General features: G+C 40.6%; 1 protein-coding gene across 5 annotated transcripts in view; it reads right to left on the bottom strand.

The window, feature by feature from the left end:
* Nucleotides 1-11,685, bottom strand: part of LRMDA (leucine rich melanocyte differentiation associated) — a 1,109,623-nt gene that overhangs the window by 814,522 nt on the left and 283,416 nt on the right. The window lies entirely within an intron of this gene.

The following is an 11,685-nucleotide window of genomic DNA, read 5'->3' as shown; positions in this document are numbered from 1 at the left end:
TTTCATGACTTCATTTCTTTACCTGCTCTTCCCACCCCAAGAAACAAAAACTCTCTTGGTTTCAGCAGTCACATTTGAATTACTGAGGGTGATTGAGTAATTCTAGAATCTACTAGCTTATACCAAGAGTTCCCATCTCAGGATGCCCCTTGCCAGGTCTAGATATAATGGCCAAATATGCTCACATTGTCCAAAAGAAAGATCAGGAACTCCTGAGAGACAATGAAGCATGAACCTGGCGATCCAATGACAAATCTCTCTTCTTTGGGGACTAGGCCCCACTGTGCCAATGCACTAGCAAATGAACCTTCCTTTCAATTTCATTGGATAGATAGGACTACCTGGCTTTCTCTAATAAAATTTAAACACATTCACTCATTCATTAGGTAATTCAGTCAAGATTCTGCTATTTATATGCCTGAGTCTCTGCTGTCTGTTCTCCCTTCCTGGCAGCTTCCTATCTGGTGAGGCAGACAACTGCATGAGTTGTTATAAAACATAACCAATCTTACAATGTCGCAAGAGAGAGGGCTGGGGGAATGAGACTTAATGGGGAAATCAGGAAAGCCTTCCCAGAGAAGGTTTTAGCTTAAACCTGAAGGCCATGGCGGGAGGCTGATAGAGGGAGTGATATGTCCAGAGGCACAGAGGTGAGAGGGTGGGCAGGACTGAGACATGGTGAGCGGGGCTCAGCATGGCTACTGCACCATGGGGAGGGGGAGACCACCATCCTTGCCTCACATACACACAGACCCACTTATCCATCAACCTCAATTAGCCACCATCCCACTAAGTCCCTTTCTCCATACAAGCTTCAAGTCTCCCAGCCCCAGAAGCACAGCACATCCACCTGCATATTATAACACCTGACACTCACCCTTTTCTAAGATTCAGATCAAGTTCATGGTTCTTATCGCATTGCCTGCTCCCCAGTGCTCCCTCTCTTCTGAGCTATCCTAGTACCTGTATCCTGATCCACACAGTAATTCAGTCTTCTTCATTTATGAACTTCCACCATTCATTCAAGTTTCAGATGTGTCTTTTCTGCCCTTCTTGAATCCAGTGCCCACTACCTCAGTATCAGCACCTTTCATACACACATACACACACACACACACACACACACACACACACACACACACAGCCATATATCAAGCACAGAACTAAGCACATGATGATGAATGTTCAAGGACAACATTATTTTTTAATGACATATTTCATAAGATTTTATGTACAGTCCCTATTGCTTTTCAATATAATGCACTCCTCACTGTTGGTCTGGGTAATCGTTATTTGGGGGTCTCTTTTCTGCTGTAGCTAGAGATGCTGTGTGTTTAGGAGGAAGATTATGCAGTTTGGTGTCATGGAAAAAAGCACAGGCTTTGGAGTCGAACCCACATTTCTATTCCCATTTCACTGATTGCTGGCTGTGTGTCTTCTGGCAAATTTTGGAACCTCTGTAAACCTCAGTTTCCTCATCTGTGAAATTGGGATCATAGTATCCCCCAGAGGGTTATTATAAAAACTAAATGAAATAATGAATAATTCAGTGCCTGGCTTAATGTAGCCACTCAAAAAAAATATGTTCTCATTCCTTCTTTCCCTTTGTTAAGGGGAAAAAAAAAATCAAAGATGGCCAGAATGCAAATTTGTATCAAATGATTCCCCAAAATTGGATAACTCCAGGAAACAAAGCCATCTATGATGCAAACTAAAAGGTAAGACATAGCTTCTTACCAACATTAGCATTTTTAGTGGAGACAGGTATACAACAATAAAATTAAATTAGAAAGCTTCAAACCATCACTAGAAATGTCCTTTTTCAGCTCCACAAAATATAAATAGAAAAGGAATTAACTGAGGGAAACAGAAATACCCACAGATTATCATCTTCTTTGTCATGTAAAATAACTCGCTAATATCGTATCGGAAGATATTTTTTTGCATTGCCACGTTAAAGAACATGCTTACCGGTTAAAACAAGCATCCATAAAATACACACGGCGTAGGTATGTAATACACATTTAAAAAGAGAAAAGCGAGCGATAAGCATTTGCATGTCTTACTGCAAATAAAGCCTGTGACCTTTCCAAATGAAGACAAGAATATCACTCTTGTGAATTTCTAATGTGATGCCCTAACACTCATATTCCATGCAATAGATATGTTGTTTCCAACTTAAAGGCTGTTGAGGCAGCCCTCTTCACATTCCCTATTTGCCTTCCCTGGTCAGCTGAGTTCAGCTACCGAAACACACATACACACGCTCAGAGGACAGATTTGTCATGCTGACCTTTCATATCTCCTATGCTTTTTAACGGATAGAGATTCCATCCTACAGAAACAAGCACACAGCGACACCGCAGAGGAGAAAAATCAGGTGAAGGATGGCAAAGATAAATACCGGAGAAGCAAGCTAGAACCTGAATGCCGGGGACATTGTTCACAGAATTATTCAGGGGAGGAAAGCTAGCTAGCAAAAGCTAGTGAAGCAGGCAGTACACAATGCAAAATTAACCAGTGACCTTTACTGGGAACGTCAAAGGTGAAAGCAATTTGTAAGGTAGTACTTAATAGGCACCATGTGCTGGCCTCTATATGGGGTAGAACCTTTCATAATCAGACACTGAGAAAAACAGCAGAAGGAAAATTTCCTGCACATCTGAAAGTAACTCACCCTCTAAAGGAAGAAGAATCATGAGTGTATTATTGTACCCATAACTGGTTCTCCAACTTGTTGGATGTGGGCAGCGATTATGTCTCAAAAATCCTAGAACATAGCAAGCTGTAGACTTCCTAGCCATGGCCAGCTTATCTCATTAGGCTACGAGGGCTTGCATTCTGTGAAACCACACAGTTCTCCAAAGGAAGGCGAACTAGATATATTGGTCATATTTCACACACTCCAGAAATCTCTGTATCTGAGTTTTATCCACTGTATTTTCCCTCCACATGAGATGAGAGCTTCCCTCCCAGTAGGGGCCATGGCCATGAGAAATGAGTGTTTTTCCCTTTTGCCAGTAAGAAATCGTAAGACCTGGTGTAAAAACCACTCAGGCACAGCAAGTTATGGCCCAGCAGGCACACTGATTAGCTAGGTTCTTTAACTATAAAGTCAACAATAATCTACCTGCATGCCCTTTCTGCAGGTGGCTCACCTACGGATGCTAAGTAAGTCAGCAACAGTTCAGCCGAAATTACATGGGAGAGCATTATGCGTAAACATGAATGCTCTGGCTTGTCCTTAACTATACCATTGGGACTCCAGATCTGCAAAACAATCTATTACCCCCTCTCACCACCAACCCCAACTGCAACTTGCTTTCTTCTCCCTATGAATTTTCCCCACTGTAACAGTATTCCATGCTTAATGTGTCTCCCCAGTTAACAGCACCCTTCCTGTTTTCATCCATGCCTTTTACACACAGCCCATCCTTTATAACAGGGAAGAGGTGATTAACCACCCCCCGAAGCATGTAAACTTTAGGTACATTTTTCCAGTAGTGTTGACTGATCGCACTAAACTGCTTACACTCTCTTCATGGTCCCCTTGGCGATACGAGACACACATTTGGAAATCCCACTCCCCAGGGGACAGGGCCCCTAGCCATAGGGAAGGAGATGCATACGCACACATTCTTTTTCAAATTATGACCACTGATCCAACATCTCTACTCAAGGTTCTAGAAATGTTACCTAAGTTTTGCTAAAATAAAAAGGCTTTAATAATCAAGCAAAAACCCTCTCACCCAGTCAAACAAGCAGGCCAGATACAGTCCTTGGAAATGATTATTAAGATTAATGTTCTATTTATTTTTGCTATGGCTTGAATTTAGACTACGTTACACAGGAACAGCCAAAAGAATATTGCATCTCAGTTCCTAACAGGGAGGGCTAAATCCAAATCTATCGTTAAGAAAAGCCATTACCTCCCCTGAAAGCAGCAGGTGTGAGGCCTAATGGCCTGTCATAATGAAGGGTCAGTCTCTGACATTGGGACTCACCTCACTGTGTGACACAGAGTGATTTACACAACCTACTCAAAAATGGTGTAGGAAGTTTGACAATTCATAAAGTCATAAATTATAAATCAATTACCAGAGATAGATTGATTTATCCCCAGACCCATTTGCTCCCAAGGCATGAGACCTTTTAAAAGACCCCTTGACTAGAGGAGACAAAGAAGAGGCGGGGCTTGGCCCCTCAGGCCACTTCTGCTGTCCCAGCCTCTCTGGGCAACTTATCACTCTGAAGACACCATTTTGATCCAGTAGTAGCTACTGTAGGAAATAACCGGTGGATTACAGGAGTAATTTTCTTTTGAAAGAACAACAATAAAAGTGGCACTGGCCTTTGAGGAAAAGGGGACTGGATTCTCCCAGTTTCCAAAAATCTGGGTGAAAATATAAAAATCCCATTAAATATTTAGGACATTTAGCCATACAGCTTTGCATTTCTTCGCAAGCAGAAATACCTGTACAGATAACCAACGTTTTCAGGACTCATCTGCTATGGTTTATGAATAACGGCCTTCCAAAACAATCATCAAATACATTATGTCCCTAAATTTTCACAGCACAGGAGTAGCTTTTTCATTCTTTAAAGTCAATGTGCTTACTCTATATTTGAGATGATAACAGTAAAACAATTCATTTTGACATAGCCCTGACTTTTGTTCTGGAGACAGGCATCTAGAGACAGGTGTGACCAAGCCACACAGGGCTGAGAGTCACACTTGTCCATCTTGCGGGCCCATCTCCTAAATCCAGCAGTACAAAATAGCCAACACTCTCCTACGCTAGAGCTTCTCCAATTTGTTTTTACAGTGGCTAGAAGAATACGAAGAACCCTCTCATAGAGATTCTTAGATGAGCGTATTATAATTCTCCATTTACAGATGGGGCAACTGAAGTCCAAAGTGAGGAAGATCAGAAAAGCCAGCAAGACAAAGGTGCGGGGGCTTCTGAATGTTGCGCCTTCTCCCCTGCAGCACGCTGTTGCTTAGGTCAAAGAAAACATCAATAGTTCTTCGGCTACATAGCTTAAGAGAGAAATTTCTCCTCCCATACCTCAGATAAATTTTGAAACTAAGAGAGTAAATGGCAATGCAAATACTACTATTAGATATTTATTATGTTGCAAAGCTTGAAAACAGTCAGGAAAATGGAAAAGTTACTTTTTCTCTACACAAATTTGTTAATGGGTGGCATAATGGGGAGCCCTGTTTTGCTGGCACTCTGTGAAACGTCTACAAATTGCCTCTGAAGAGCATTATAGGTTGTCAGACTAATGTAGTTGAAGATAATTTGGCCTTTCAGTGAATTGAACCTCACGGTACGATTATACTCCACAACCAAGTAGAGTGTCACAATTATTCTTTCATGCTGAATTACCATATAATGTCATGAGTCTACCTGTCATAAGTCCTGTAGCCTAGCCTGAATTTTTCTTCCCTAAATCTACGGTTCATGGCAAAAAAAATAATAATAATAATTTTTTGCATCTAATGGAAATCTGATTGTTTTTATCAACAATAAATTTCATAGCAAATCAAAGGATATGCTTGGACAAACAATCCGATACTCAAGGTTAAAAAACACACAAATAATAAATTGCTGGTGTGTCATGTTCAATTTTTACTACAGCATTACACTGCAATAACCATAACAGGATCTAAATTGTTGTCAGAACATTAAACAAACCCCCATACTTCACAAAGGCATCCTGTCTGAGTAATTCACACAACGGAAACAACTATCAAATTTTCCACTGTCCCACCGCTACACTATACATCAGTGCAATTTTATGTATTTGGACAATTTGTTGAATAAATTACTTCCATCCTGCCTGCTCTTGCCACTTCTCTTAAGAGTCATATCAGTTTTAATTGTCTTTCTGTCTATATGGAGGTACTGTTTTTCAGGGCTTTTCCTGTGCTATTTCCTGGGCCCCAAAATAAACTATGAACACCCATCGGAGCCGGGCACTGGGGACACACGACTGCAAGACAGTGGTGTCCTGTCAGAGGCCTCCTTGTCCTGATGCACGACAGGCACTGAATAGTGTTTGGGACTGTGACAATTCATGATGTTTTTGTGGGATCACAATGACTTTCAACATCATAGTGAACTAAAAGCTAACAGTATTGAAGACCCCACATTCTGCTCCGTTACCAGGTAGTTGTTTACTTTCTAGGTTCATCACAGCATTCAGCCTGCCATGGAAAATAGGCTCAGCCTGCGTTAAATGTCCCCAGTTCCATTCATGGTGTGATTCTAGCTCACCAGCCAGTTCATGGCAGGCTCCCCAAGCTGTTTCCCTTGGACAGGATGCTCCTAAGCAAATGGCAAGCTCACACTTCCAGGCTGAAGATCTAACCTTCATTAATGCCCAGGGGCACACGCCAAAGGTACAGTTGTGGAACAAGTAACACCATAATGGGCACGAATAGCTTTGCCTATACAAAGTAGAGTTAATGACTTCCCATCGTGTTTCTCAACACCTTCAATAGAAGACTAAATTGACACTGACCAATGGGAATGAGATCAATTGGATGCAACTCTGTTTCCTAAATGAGCTCCTCTTGGGCTTGCCTATAGTTCAGCACAGGTATTTGTATGGCCAAAGTTGACCTTCCAGACTATATAAGTTAATGAAAAGAAATATGAGTAGGAACTTCCAGGCATCTCTAGCCAACTTGGGTGCTGTTTTAAAGTGATTTTATCACCTATGTCACCACAGCTGAATAATTAATCACACAGTGACATCTCATCATACTGTCTATCCAAAGCCTGCTGCTGCCAAAGAAATGATTTTAGGCTGAGCTACTTTTGCTGTTTCCAACAGAAAACTCCCTCATTTAACTCACCCCAAAACAGACCCACCATACACTAAACATCGCCCTACCATATAGAGTTGGGTTTGTGGCTCCAGTTGGCCAGTTTTTGCTTCTCAGGGTAACACAACAGAAGGAAACCCCATTCAGGGAGGTTAGTCCTGGAGTTGGTGCCCCCATGTTAACCTGTCTACCACTTGCTGGGGAGTAGAAAGTAACTCTTCATTTATAACCCCAAAAGCAATAATAAACATAGAACTATGATTTACTCTGAAACTTCCTATTATTAAAACACTTCATCTTATAGTTTTATTGATTTACAATCTGTCCTACTTACTTTTTTAGCATCTGAAAACAATCAAGGCACAAAGCTGCAACATGTTTGGACATTAATTGTTAGGAGACAGCATTTTATTCCAGGTGAGGGGTTTGAGGCCTCGACAGCGATGCATTCTGGTACCGGAATGATTTATGGTCTTGTAGCAATAACGATGCACCAGGGCCATTAACATATTGGCAGGCCCTAGGATGGATTAGTGGCATTGATTATTTCATGGGCCACTGATACCCATTTGTTACGAGGAGTTCAAAGATGGCCTCTCCCTGACTAAAATCTTTTTACGAGCAGACAGCATTTAAGTATTAGGAACCTGGGATTTGGGTCATTTTTTATAATCTTGCTGTTGCCTCACCATAGTATGCAACCCCCTAAAAAATGTCAGAAAATTAAAGTTCATTCTTCACCACCAGCCTTAATTCCTCAACTCGTCATAACCATGTCTTCTTTAAAAATTAATGATTGCCAGCATTTAGCCACTGGTTGTTGCTATGAAGATCTATGCAAAAAGCAAGAATCCCTATAGAGTGTGTGATATATGGAATACTCTTTATTACTACAATAAAACTTACTGACATTTCAATACTTCTGCAAATAGCATTATAGTATCAATCTTCTGAATTAGGTTGAAAATTAAGTTGTAAATTAAAAGAAAGTGTACTTTGGAATACAACATGATATGTCACCTAGAAAAGGACCTTTGTGCATAACAGAATGGAGCTGGGGAACATAGGGATGAGCCCAGCACCTCAGCAGTCCTGCTTGCATTCTAAAGATCCAGGTTCCAGAATTCATCCAGAATCTTTAATAATCCATCACCAGAGACTTTATTTTTTTATTGTAAAAGTCAAGGGACTTGACCACAGCCATTTTTGAATACTGTATTATGAAACCCCAAATCTTAATATATTTTTCTCCTTTGTCACATTCTTATCATAAATCTTAAATTGGGCACATTTGGAATAATAATTGCCTTATAAACCACATGGAAATTACACATACATTATGCTTATAATGTGTGTATACATATATAAAAACTATTTCCTTCTCTATGTCATCACATACAAAATCCCTCTCTATCCCCACACAGAGCCCCCCCTCCCCAGCACCTGCCCGGTCTTCAAAGATGCTTAGAGCAGAGAGCTATGCAGGGCACTAGATGACAATTCCCAGAGCTTGGATGGCTTCGAAACTGTTCGATCCAAAGGCTAATGTCACATACTGTAAACTACAAACAGTCTCAGATTGGAGCCAGAACAAAATGTTTATGCAAAAGACCACTGGTTTTCAAACATGTATTTGTTGAAAAGTCAAATGTCTTAAAATCATTTCCACCTACCTTCCACAGCATTCTTTGTACCCGTAAGATGACATGGCATAGTTAAAACAGAGTCATTCTGATGATTTGAAGTACCTTGATGAAACCCAAACTAACCCCTACCCAAGATGATGTCCTGCCATGGGTGCTCATGCTTGCTTCTCGGTTTCTTTAGTTTAGCCAAGAAGCCATCTCAGATAGGAATCTGCTTCTCCACCACTCCCCACTTTCTGCATCATCAGAGGTCTATACACACTGGGCCAAGGAGAATAAAGAGATTTCATCTTGAGAGCCAGCTATGGTCATCTGGTATAAGCAAGCTGTGATTAAAAGGATTCTGAGACAGATTTCTGAATCCACAGGAAAAGATGCCATATTTAATTACCCACTGGGCTCAAAGCAAAGGAGTGGAAGAGTGGTCTAAGTGCTGACGTTTGCAACTCTGAATTCAGAAGTTGACACAATTTCATTGACTAACCTGAAGATTCCTCTATTAATCTCGCTAAAGAGTAATACTTTGAAGGCATTTCCACTCACAGAAGGGGCACAGGAAAACAAAGCTTCTTCTCCAAGAAAGATGTAGCACAGACTAGGCACGAAAGAATTTTAGAACTGGAGAGAATCATGAGATGGCCAAATGCAAGCCTTTTATTTCATAGATGGAAAGATCACGATATGTTGTTAAGTGACTCACATAAGGTTATGCAATTAGTGATGGAGAAAGGAAATCCTCAGTCTCCTGCCTGTGTGCTCGCTGCACAACGCCACGATGCCTCCTTTTTGCTCCATCTTATTTGCTGCTTATTTTCCCTTCTTTCCTGTGTATATAATTTTCTTATTTTGCTAAGGTTTGATGTGCTGTCTCAGGATTCTCAAATTTTGGATTATGTAAGACATAGACTCAATAATCTATATTACTGCAAATTTAGTTAAACAATCTTAGAGTATGATGTATGGTAATTCAGGGTTAAGTAGAAAACAACACAAGAAGCTTGCCATTTCTTTTGTTAAATTTTAGGTTTTATTTTAAATAGAGAAGGAAGATGTTGTAAATGTGTACTTTAGGTACACAGAGGTACTTTGGGTGCAATCTCTAAATTATGAGGGCTCTGCATAAACCATCCAACATTAAAACACCCAGGGAACATCCCCCGCAAAACTCTTAGATTATCTCCTCCCATATCCAGCTTATAAAGTAATTGGGAAAGTAGGCCTTCCATTTCTCGTGGAAATTAAAGTTCTCAAAGACTCTCTACTGCTCTCTGTAATAGAGCCGATAAGCGGCCCACTCAGACTGGGTAGGCCATGGCCGTCCCACAGCAGCAGGAGACAGAACACTTCATTACGTTAGCCCACAATCCCACAATGCTGTGCATAGCCCTAGCTTCTCCCTTAATATCCAGAAACAGGTTTTCAGAAAGATTCTGCTTCTTGGCCCCCAGGGAGAATAATGCATGACCAGCTCTAGGAAAAAGAACCTCTTTCCTGTTTAAAAGTTAAAAATTAAATCCACCCTGGAGAAATACTCCACAGCTAAGAAACAACTCTGGGACACCACTACAGAATGCAACAAGTGAAAGATGTTCTCTGCAGGTCTAACTTAACTTGAACATAGTAAATTGTGGACCTTCTTCTTTTCATTCACCTCATGGTTAAGACGGAGAAAAGCTGGTTACCTTGTCCCACAAAGCCACTCCTGGCATACCTGAGGAATATCCTTCAAGCTTCTCTTCTTTAGGCAAATAATGCCAACCCCATAAAGCTCTTCAGACACATCATCTCACCAATCATTGTTATCTCTGTGGTTCCTGTGGACTTTGGCCAAATCGACATCCTTCTTAAACTCAGTAGTCCATATGGCATTACAGGGCTGGGTGTTAATTGAAGAACAGCTTTAACTGTTCGGACATGTTACGCATCTATTACACAATTGTCAATCTTGCAATGTTTGCTGTAGGACTATATCTTTGGGGAAATTAATGCCAAATGAAAATTTACCCTAATCTATTTCTCTTTTTACTCTCTAGGGCTCTTTCTGATGATTTGTTAATCTGCTTCACTTTATGCTATAAGCTCAAGTCAGTCACATAACTGAAATTAACAACTAAGACCCAGGATAGGAGTAAATGGTTATTGACTGAGATATTTGTCCACTTTTAGATATTTATCCCTAGTATCTACAACAACCACTCATGAACATGACTATTCATATGACTATAGTAACAAAGAACACAGAAACATGGAAGTGACATTCAACAACTCATTATTCTCATGTGTTCAAATTCCACTTTTAATTTTGTATACTTTTACTAAATACCTACTCTATTCTTACAGTAAAACCCTATTAAGTCACCTAACCCATTTGGAAGTTTTGAAAAGGCTGAAGTCGAATTCTGTCTGATTTCTGATGGAAAACTTAACCAGGCTTATGACAGGTACTTCATAAATTACATGTTGACTAAATAAACAAATAATGGTGCACTACGAAATCCTTCTCAATTCTTCACACTCCTACTCCTAGGCCCTCTGCCATGTACATTTGTACTTCCTACCACCAGATAGACAGGCTCCATCCGTAACCCACTGATGATGCTCTTGGCCACAAGACTGCATGTGGCCCTGGAAGGTAGACTCAAGTGACAACAGGCTGGCTGAGTCTAGGCCTTCCTTGAGGCCTCCCATATTTCTGCTGCCCTTCTCCAAGTCTCTGACCTGAACTGAGAACAACTTGCCTGGGAAGTCCATTGGTTCCAGACAAAATAGAAACACCCAGAAGAGTACAGCTCAACCAACCCACAGACCTGCAGGATGCACCATAGTCTCCCCAGCCAACCCACAAACTGTGAGCGTGATAGTAACTGCTGATCGAGTACCTCTAAGTGTGGGGCATTTTGTCAAGCAGCATCATTGTGGCAACAATTGATAGATAGTAAAAGGCGCAAATAAAATTGAAGGGTCATGTCTGACCATCTTGAGAAAAATCAGTATCCATTTATACAAGAAAAAGTGAAAAGCTGATTACAATGTACTCTTATAAACTCAGTTAATTCATCCACTAAGAAGATTTCCTTCCTCACTAGCTGGGGACTACACAATAAAACACTTTAAAAATCTAAAAATAGTCATAATTAATGTTATGTCTGATAAGTAGGGCGAATGTTGGTGCAAAATGGTTGAACTACTGAACTACTTGGT

This window comes from Sapajus apella, unplaced genomic scaffold, assembly GCF_009761245.1.
Source record: "Sapajus apella isolate SASKATOON/1434 unplaced genomic scaffold, GSC_monkey_1.0 scaffold94, whole genome shotgun sequence".
NCBI lineage: Eukaryota > Metazoa > Chordata > Mammalia > Primates > Cebidae > Sapajus > Sapajus apella.
This window is presented reverse-complemented; position numbering and strand designations above follow the sequence as displayed.